This window comes from Pinus tabuliformis, chromosome 1_1, assembly GCF_031772625.1.
Source record: "Pinus tabuliformis cultivar Carrire ecotype Pingquan chromosome 1_1, CPIR1, whole genome shotgun sequence".
NCBI lineage: Eukaryota > Viridiplantae > Streptophyta > Pinopsida > Pinales > Pinaceae > Pinus > Pinus tabuliformis.
Window position 1 is genome coordinate 943,489,044 of NC_142297.1, and position 11,412 is coordinate 943,500,455.

Sequence of the window (11,412 nt, forward strand, 5' to 3'; positions counted from 1 at the left end):
AAAACATTATATAATAAACCAAAAATTTTATATTATAAATTTATACTTGACAGTGGCAAACGTTATATTATATTGTATAGCAACGGGGACATGTGGCAGGAGAACGCTTTTCAAATCAATAAACATAAAAAATTATATTATAAATTTATAGTTGACCGTGGCAAACCTTATATTATATTATAATATCAATTTTATGGTTAAATAAGAATGGGAACATGTGGTAGGAGAACGATTTTCAAATCAATGGAGCTTTCAATAAAGTGAATTTAGTTTTTATTGATATTTATGCATTGTTAATATTAATGGTAGAGGAATTATTTAATTATAATCCTATTAAAAAAATTCAAAATCAGATTTAAATACTTGATTTGGATATGCTAGGTTAGTTCTTTCCATTTCATCCATTGGTGTAATGGTTAGGAACAAAATACATCAGAATTTTTCATTTTTAGTGCTATCATTAAAATCTATAATTAAAAAAAATAAATTAGTCTCCCATTCCAATAATAAAGGATGCCTATCTAGTATTTAACATCTTTAAACTATTTTCGAGAATTATACTTGAACAAAAACGATATTGATACTTTTCTCACATTAATATTAAAATAAACCATGATATCAAAATTGTTTGAAGTTAATTTAAAAATAAATATCTGAAAAATTTAATACGTGTATTGGATCGTTGCAAAATTTTAGTGTATTATGATTATTACACTATATGATAGTTGGATGATGCAAAATGATACTAAGATTAGATAGGAAATGTTGTAGTCAAATGATTTGAATAGTAGCATTGACTACTCCTCTCTATTCGACCTCTCTTAATGATAATGAAATGGTAACCTGCTTTTTTCTTAACCAATGAATGGGACGGATCCTAAACTAAGTACATAACCGAAGGTGGAATTGCAATCAAGGTTGTCACTAGCCCAATCTAAATCTGTGAATCCAATGAGATCCAAAGCATAATTTCTTGCATAATGAACCCCATAGGTGATTGTCCCCTGGACATATCAAATGATACGCTTTGCAACTTTCTAGTTTAACTCATGTGGCTTCTGCATGTATCGGGAGACTACTCCTACGACATATGAGAGATCAGGAGGAGAGTTAGTGAGATAAAAATTACTTTCCACAGGTTGATGGTACAATGTGCAACCAACCAATGGTGTGTCTTTGCCATTCTTAAGCTTTATCCATGATAAGAAAGGTGTGGCTACTAGCTTGTAGTCACTCATGTGAAATCGTGCCAAAAGATCTCTACCATACTTTGGTTATGAAATGGTAATCCCAAAATCATGTTGATTGATCTCTAGTCTAAGGAAAAAATTTAGAAAGCCCATGTCTATCATAGAAAATTGTTTATGCAATGCATTGTTAATCTCAGCAATGGCAGAATCTAAACTACATGCTATCAAAAGACCATCTACATAGAGTACTATGATCAACAAGGAGCTAATTTTATTCAACAAATAAACATTGGAATTAGATTTGTAGCATACAAAATTTTGAGATAACAAATAGGAATCCATCTTTGCATACCACACTCTAGGTGACTGCTTGAAGCCATACATTTCTTTAGTTTGCATACCAGAGATGAATTTTTCATGTATCCTTGCAGCTGCTCCATGTAGTTTTCCTCCTCACGATCACCATGAAGAAATACATTCTTCACATACATATGATGCACCTCCCATCCTCTTGTTGTTTCAATGGAGAGAGCTAGACAAATGGAATCCATTTTTTCCACTAGAGCAAAAGTCTCATCATAGCCAACACCGTGTAGCAATTGAAAACCTTTTGCCACCAACCATGCCTTATATCAACTAACCTAGCCATCTGCTACCTTCTTCGCCAAGAAAAACCACTTTCACCTAACAATTTTACGATTGGAAGGTAGCAAAACTAGGTCCCAAGTTTGGTTCTCAATGAGAGAGTTGTATTCCTCATCCATAGTTGCTTCCCATTTAGTATTCCTAGTTGCTTCGGGATAACTCTGTCGATCAGATGCATGCATCATATAAGCATGCATGGCTCTATAGCTAAGAGTGCTTGTGGAGTTTCCTCAAACTGAGGTATAGTGGCAGGATCATCTAAGAGATCACTCATGCTGTGCCATTTTTGTGCTGAAGGTGGTCGAGAATCTTCCAAATTGCATGAGGAAGTATTATCTCGATGTTCAACAACTAGTGATACCACTAGTGAGTAGACAAAGTCTCATCTAGATCATAATTTTCATCTGAGGTATCATATGCATATTCATCAATTAATGGTGAGGGAAACTTTGTAACATGTTCATCTAGTGGTGCATGCAAATCATCTTCTTCAAATTTTACACTCCTTTCGATAAAGAGCTCTTCAATGTTGATATCAAGCAATTTGTACCCTTTGACTTCATCAAAAATCCAAGAAACATGCATGCCTTGCTTAGAGGCTCCAAATCCTTTCTCTTCTTTGTAGGAATGCTGGCCCATGCTTGAGATCAGAAAATGTGGAAATGACTGACTTCAAGTTGCATGCCAGTCCAAGCCTCAAAAGGTGTTTTTACAGTAATAGATTTATGAGGAGATCTATTATGGATGTATGAAGCACAATTGATAGCTTAAACCCACAATTTTGATGGAAGAGATATTGCATACAACATGCAAATGCCCAATCTTTCAAACATCTATTATTCCTCTTAGCCACCCCATTTTTTTGTGGAGTGTAAGGAACTGTATGCCTACTTCATTACAAATATTTTGGATATATTTGTTGACATAGTCCTTCCCATTATCTGTGCGAAGGATCTTGGTGCGTTTTCCTAACTGATTTTTTGCATGTGCTTTGAAAATCTTTAGATGTTGAAAACTTTAGACTTGAGTTTCAGGAAATAAACCCAAGTGAATCTCATGTAATCATCTATAAATGACAACACATATCTTGCTTTTCTCATTGAGGGTACTAGAAATGGACTCATGAGATCACTATGTACAAGCTCCAAAGGTGATGAGGCTCTTTATGCATGCCCCTTCTTGAACTTGTCTTGTGGATGCTTTCTAAGAGCACATATATTATAAACACTATTTGAAAGTTCAATGGAAGATATTGCTTTAACGACCACTTGCTTGCTAAGTTGCTACATATATCTGAAACTCAAGTGACATCCAAATCTTCTATACAAAATCATACTTCCTTCATTTGCATGTGTAAGTAGAAAAATAGAATCTGAGTGAGGAACTAAACCAGAAAATGTATAAATATGAGATTGACCATTCATCTTGCCAGATGCAATCTTAAAGTTGGTTTTCATATAATAAATTCTCATGGAATCAAGGTTAAACTCCACTCTCCTTCTAGTGCCAGTGTATGTCATCTAATATAATGAAAGAAGATTCACAAAAAGCCTCAGAATATGCAAGAAATTCTCATAACTTCCATCTTCGAATTGCACTCTTCCTTTTCGAGTTTCTTCAACTGCAGAATTGTCCCTTATGAGAATAGGAGGTCCTGAGTATGCATGTAGAGAAGAAAAATATTCCTTTGAGTAAGCCATATGACGTGAAGCTCCTAAATCGATGATCCATTCTTATGGTGTAGAATGAAGGGCAATCAAATCATGACCATTACTCCTTGTTTTTTATGGTTTTTCCTCTGTCTTCTTCTTGGCATTTTCTAGAATATGATGACCAAGATTATTTTGTTGAAGATTCCTTGCAATCAAATTAATAGCCTTCTGCATGCAAGAGGATTCAAGATGCTAACCTCTATTACAATAAGGACACTTGGAGTTTCCTTTCTTTCCCTTCTCACCCTTGGAGCTAGATGAGTCATTTGGAGGTTTTGGATTTCCTCCCTTTCTTGCATTTGGATCTCTTGCCTTTCCTTTTCCTTTAGATTGCTGATTTGGTTTTGAGTTGGAATTTCCTTTTTCATGCATGGAAAGTGCATGTGCATTTGAAGATTTTAATGAATCCATCTTGATGATCTTATCCTACTCATGAATGAGAGACTCATTAATGCATCAAGTTTGGGCATTTTCCATTTATCCCAAGTTGCAAATCTAACCTAATTTAGAAAAAATAGAAAGGATGAATTGACCTTCCTTTTTGGATTTATCGATCCCGCAATCTTATAATTGAAGAAGCAATGCTTTAAATTTCGTAAATAAACCTTGAATGTTCTCAAAGCTATTTGGATCTAAGGAATTTAGCTCAGTTTTTAGAATATGAGCTCACATTTCATCTTGTTTTCCAAATAAATTCTCCAAGGTTGTCTAGACCTCATTCAGAGTGCTGCATGTGTCCACATTTAAATGAAACATTGGAGATGTGGACAACGGTAGAATACTAAAAGTCTCATCCATCTTGTTCAAGTATTTGGATTTTTCAATGACAAAATTTGGTTCAACTTTAGTATCCATAACTATCCGATACAAGCCTTTACCTCTGAGGTGAAGCAAAATATTTGGCTTCCATTGGAATTAGTTATACGTAGTAAGTATAGATGAAGATGGGAACTTCATTCTTTCACCTTATAGCTATAGCAACAATTGCAGCTAATCTCTAATATTCTGATCGACAAACCAATTCTCCAAACAATTTCCAATTCTTTGATCTTCAGACCTGAAAAAGATTGTTCATGCACCTTCTCCAGACCCCTGTAGCTCAGATAAAAATTTAGCTAAAGAATAATTGTATAAACTTGCAAGAATTGAAAAGGAAATTTGGAATTATAGAAAATGAATTCAATTCCTCAATATTGATTTTGAGAATCAATACATAAAGCAACTAAGTTAAGCTTAGCCATACATACAATAATTACGGCTAATTAAAACTAACTAAAGCTAAGTGTGTTTTATGTTATGTTAATGTGCACATGCACCACATGCAAACACTAGAGTTAACCAACTAACGCTAAGTGCACACCACATGTAAACACTAGATTTAACTAACACTAACTAAGTGTGCATTACATGCAAGAACTAGAGTTTAACTAAAGCTAATAAATACTAAGTAAGGACATATACATCAACAATCTATTCCGCTCTGAAGAATTTATACCCGCACATGTATATAGACAGTAATTCAGATGGTATAGAGACCTGGTCAATCAGCTCGATGTGTGCAATGTGTTGAGAGAGCATGTCAGAAATAAGGAAGCACAATATGTAAGTACTGATAGCTTTCCATGGCTTACTTCACGCCCATGCCCATGCCCAGATTCCGAGTGCACTAAGCCATGATCACATGATGAGTAATCAATCGGTAAAAGCAAAGAACTTTCTTAGCAATTTCATGGATGAATTAAGGAAGGACAAGGAGTCCAAGTTAGCGAAATGCGTGCCTACTTTGAAACTAATCGCGGAAAGCCTTCACTTAACAACAAAAACATCAATGGATAAATCGGGGGTCGAAGAGGCCATCAAGGAAGCGAAGGCCATTACCATATTTGTCTGCACAACACTTGTGGCTTCTCTTTTCTTCAACACACCATGCCGATCATTTATGCCATGTCCCGGATTTCTTAAAAATAAGAATAGAATCAGTCCCAGGAGTCTTCTTCCTCTCATCCACATCAACAGTATGACCAACATGATGCAACATAAGTTAAAGGAAGCTATGGAGATGCAGAGAAATAGTTCGTCATCATTCAAGGTCTTCTTGCATGAGTTGCACAGGGTAGATATTATAGTTGGAAACCTCAACAATTTATTGGACAGGTGCACCATGAACAGGACATCCAAGTCATCCTCCAACATGCGAGATGAATTCAGAAACTCCATGCATGCCGTCAACATGTCCACCATGGAGTTGGAAAGCATTCTTGACCACATGGACCAGACAATGAAAGAGCTCTTCAGATTTCTTATCTCTAACAAGGTGACACTCTTGAACAGTCTCAGTGCTCTCTCTTCATAATCAGATCAACACATGTACAAAGCAAAAGATGCGACCTGTATTGTATTCCTCGTGCAGTTATCTCTATCTCCAATACTCATTGATATTGCACGGTATCCATGTCCACGAGGCGTGCCTCCTATTTCCCCACCAAATAGGCATTTTTACAGTTTGACAGGGATTAGATTCCTCACATTCACTCATGAGTGAGTCAACATGACCTCACCACACACATAGTGTCCCTTTTAAGGGAATATACATGACTGTAACATATACTTCTGTACACACAAATCAAGTGATTTCTTTTTACTGTATGTCATGGTTAAAATCATGATTCTTCAAATGCTTGAATTTGTCTTACTAACTCTATGGTATGGTTAAAATCATGATTCTTCAAATGCTTGAATTTGTCTTCCTAATTAACGCACATGTGTATGAATAATATATAGGAGTTGAAGTTGAGGAATTGCTTGGATGGTTAAAAGTGGCTAGAATTTGGGGAAAAAATCAAAAAAACTTGTGGAGGTAGTGTTTGAATCGTGTTTTTGATGGTGGAAATAGATTCAGCGCCATCAAAAACGTCTAGGACACTTAAAATTTTGAATTTTAACAACTATAACTTAGATTTACAAAAATCCCTTGCCAAATTTTCTTTAAATATGATCAAAATTTCCATAACTTTCCGAGCAATTCCTATATAGCTAATATATCACATGATTTATTTTTGTTATATTAAGCTCGTAATAGCTATTTTTTTTATTAGTTTGCCGATATCGTTGACGTGAGCCTATATTAATTGATTCGCTATCTATACAAATAATTTTATTTAATATTTTAATAATCATAAGGTGATATAACCGATCTTCCTCAAGGATAAATATTTAAATTCGTAATATCTGTAACTGTTAATGGTGTGGTTATACACGTTTGCAATCACGCCGACCATAGAGATTCAACGGATGATCTACTAAGAATTTTAGTAATTCAAATTGTCTATTGAAGATTTGATTTGGATGACGAGGACGAAGGGTAACTTATATGTATAGTGACACTAAAGTAGAATTATTTTAACATCGACTTAGGTTAGCTTTGGCGAATAAATCTCTAAAAGTATTTATTTTTATTTTTATTTGTTAGACAACATTTTAAGGATATAAAGATGAGATCGATTTATAAATATTTTAAAATTTATTGAAATTTTAAATAACATTTTAAATAAATTTATTATACAAAACATAAAAAAATATTAAGAAAATTATATTATTAAATTTAAAAAAAAAAGATTAATGACAACTTCTGCATGTTATTATTATAATTTATTCAAATAATCATATCAAATAAATTAGAATATTTTTCAAATAAAATATAAACTAAATTTTATAAACAAATTAAAAATATCTAATTAAACCAATTAAAAATACATAATTATAAAAAATACAATAATATTGAGTGATTAAAAAAATTATTTATATTTAAAAAATATATTTATTTCAATATGAATTTTTTATAAATTATAAATAACAAAATTTTGAATAAAGTGACCATGTTCTTAAGTATAATAAATAATAATATTGATTTTTATTTTCATCCAAAAAGGGCTCTCTAACCCAATATGGAACAGGTGATATAATGTCTTATTCTCTTATTTCGAGTAATTATTTTGATTATAAACTAATTAAAAATATATAATTATAAAAAGTTATTAATAATATTGAGTGATTAAAATAATTATTTGTTTTAATATTAATTTTTTTTTATAAAATATAAATAACAAAATTGTGAATATAGTGACTATGTTCTCCAATATAATAAATAATAATTTTTTTTTTGTAAAAGCACTCTTTAAGGCAACATGGAAGAAGTGATGCAATGTAGTGTTCTCTTATATTGGTAAATATTTTGACTAAGTGAAATTGCATAAAAATAAAATAAAGTAAAACTTCAAAAAATGGTAAGAAAAAAATATTAATTATAATTAATAATCTAAAAATTTTGAGTCAATCAAATTACATAAATATAAAAATAAAATAAAATATTAAAATTAATAATTATATTAGTTGAGATTCGTTTTAATTTTGAATCTATCAAAAAAATCTCTTTTCACTCAAAAAAAAAGTTACACTTCAAGAGATTTGATCTCTCTCCACTTTTAATAAATCCATAATTAAAATAAATCTAAACTTGTTACACAATACCACGTGCTCTACAACTAACAATATATATATTTATTATAAAACACAAATTATTTTTTTAAACTTACTTTTTAAATATTATTATCTATAACATTTATATTTTAAAACATAACATACAACCTACTATTATTATTAAAAATATTTACATTTAAAACATGAAAGTTGATAAATTAATAGAGAATAAACCAAAGCTTTCTAAAAAGCTAAACGGTTTTTTTTGAAATTATAATATATATATATATATATATCATTTTAATATTTATATTTTTATATTTAATATAATTATTTGATAATTATTCCTATTAAAATTTATTATGAAACATAATTTAAAATGTTAAATATCATAAACTATAATATTTATATTTTAAATATATATTTTTCAATAAAAAATATTGATAGTATTGATATTTAATATTTCAAATATGTAGTGAGAAGATATTTCTTGATTTTCAATGAAATTTAAAAACTATTAGCTAGATAAATTTTTATAATTATCGTTAGTATTAATTTATAATTTTCAAATAAAATCTTTCTAAATCTTTCAAATAAAATCTTTCCAATTTCTTTAAAGTCAACTTGAAAGTTTAAATTTGACAAAAATCTTATGATTATTTCTACTATTAATTTATAACTTCAATATAAAATATTTTAAGACTTTTAAAAACACCCTTCACCCAAAAAAAAACATCTTACTAAAAATAATCCTTACCCTACACTCTAACACCTATATCAATCTACATAACACAAGTAATACAATAATCCTTACCCTACACTCTAACACCTATATCAATCTACATAACACAAGTAATACGCAAAAAAAAAAATTAAGTTTATGAGAAGTTGTCATGTACAACCAACAACTCCACTCCTTTGAACGGTTAAGTAGTACAGTGAGCTTGAAATCCCAACACTTTGTCTGAAAAACAGATGAGTCAAAACATTAAATTTTCTATAGAAACGGACTAGGCAAAACATTAATTATCTGTAGGGGTGTACACAATTTAAGAGTTTTAAATGTACCAAGGAATTTTACAAAGTATAATGATAAGACTTTTAAATGTTTCTTTAGTGTCAAGAATTTATTATTATTATGATAATGATATATTTAATATCCATTTTTATTTATTCAATCTATCATTAATTTTGAATATATTTTTGTTACACTCAAATTGTGATCATATAGTCTAATGTCTATTATTAATATTTTTTTCCCTTAGATGTGTTAAAAGGTAATATTTTCAAATCTTTTTTAGATGGCGATAAATTATTTCATTCAAAATTATAAAAATAAATATTTAATATATATTATTATTTATTAATTTTTTTTTTAATCTAAAATTTTTTGGTTAAAATTATAAAAATGAAATATTTAATATATATTATTATTTATTAATTTTTTTTAATCTATACTTTTTTGGTTATATGTAATTTTTTCACTTCTATTTTCATAATACTCTTATGGTACATCTATATTTAAGTATATAGTATATTTGGCCATACGAACTACTTAAAAAAAAAAGATTTTATTAATAGAAATAGCCAATGAAATAATATATTTCTTTCTATAGTTCATAAGCTCAGTAATTAGCCAATGTAACATTATATTGCTTTCTATTGTTTCTAAGCTTCTAAATTAAGTGTCCATAATCCTATAAAGACTCGTTAATTTTGGGTTGGTGGCTAGGTTTTAGGTTTGGACCATATTTTTGCTGCATAATTTCTATGACTTAAGAAATATTAAAACAATGTTTCAAATAAAATCTTCTCGAAATGAGAGCTTATATTTTTGGAATGTCCAATATTAATGTTCTCGTTGCTTTTCCTTGACAAGTTTGGGATACTTAACAAAATTGTGATTACATTGGAAAGAAAATAGATGGTAAAGATGAAAAAATACTATCATAATTTAAAAAAAAAAATTACATTGAAAACATACAAATATTTTTATCATATAAGTGTTTTTTTTACATGCCTACTTTAAGACATAGACATATTTCTAGTGAATGTACAATTTTATAACATAGAAATATTTCTAGTAAATGTGGTTTTGTAACTCAAGCTACATGGATACTTGCTTTCCATATATCAATACCCAAAACTAGATAAATAGAAATGACTTTGAATTCCTAGCATACACTATGAAAGATAAAAATAAATAGATGTATGATACTATTGAAATAATAATAAAAAAAAAACCTTTCTCACCTATCCTATTATTATATGTAAATTTAAAATACGTGATCTTCTTGTCATTAATAATTATAACCTTTATATTAGTAGTATTTCCTACCAATACCGGAACTAGAACATAAACATTTAATATTTCTTAGTTTAATATCAACATTGGAGAGGCCATATAATAATGAACACCATCATATAAATAGTGAAAAAAGATAATTGCTATTATAATTAATGGTTCCCCATTGTATTTTATTTATACCAAAAATTCCTCTAACATATTAATAATGAATGAAAAAAAAAATTAACCTTGCTTAACCCTTTTATTGAAACCTATACTAAAATCACACAGTGCTAATCAATAATATCTATAAAACTTTAAGCTCACAAACCTCAAGAACTTTTATCTCTTTCATCTAATATTATAATATTTATATTAAAACGTTAACAAAAATCAATCAACCAATAAAGTTGATTAATTTTAATATTTCACCTTTCCTAACTTTCCTAGGGTTAAGAATAGCATACTAGAATGAAAGCTTATGAAACTAAATTGAACATCTTTTCCATTTCTTATTATCTTTCTTTAAAGATAAATTAATATAAATTGAACATCTTTTCCATTTCTTATTGTCTTTCTTTAAACATAATTTAATATTATTTTCTAGAATAATCCCATAAAACATGGTTACGGAAGGATTATTCATAATTTTCATGTAGGTTAAAAGGATTTTCTTTAGTCACAGCATTGAACAATTAGAATGATGACATTTCCATCCAAGTTTTAGAGAAACCGTGTTTGAGTACTAAATTGAAACCTATATGAATGTGAAAAATAAGAATACACAATCGATTTTTCAGTACTTTTACTTTATATCTTGTGATATCCTCACTTTGAAAAATCCTTAGTTTTCCTTTTTGAAGTGCTGAAACCAAAACTTTTATTTCGATTGTAAAAAAATTGCTTTTGTAAAAAGGTTTAAATGTTGTCGAAATTATTAGTGGATTTGCAATGATATTTATGACCTTTATTCCTTTCATTATTAGTAATTTTATTAATTTCTTTGGTCCTTTCAGTTAAATTTTTCTCTTTAGAATTTTTTAAATTCAAAGTTAGAATTTTGAAGATGTTTATCTTACTTTCAATTTACATAATACTTAAA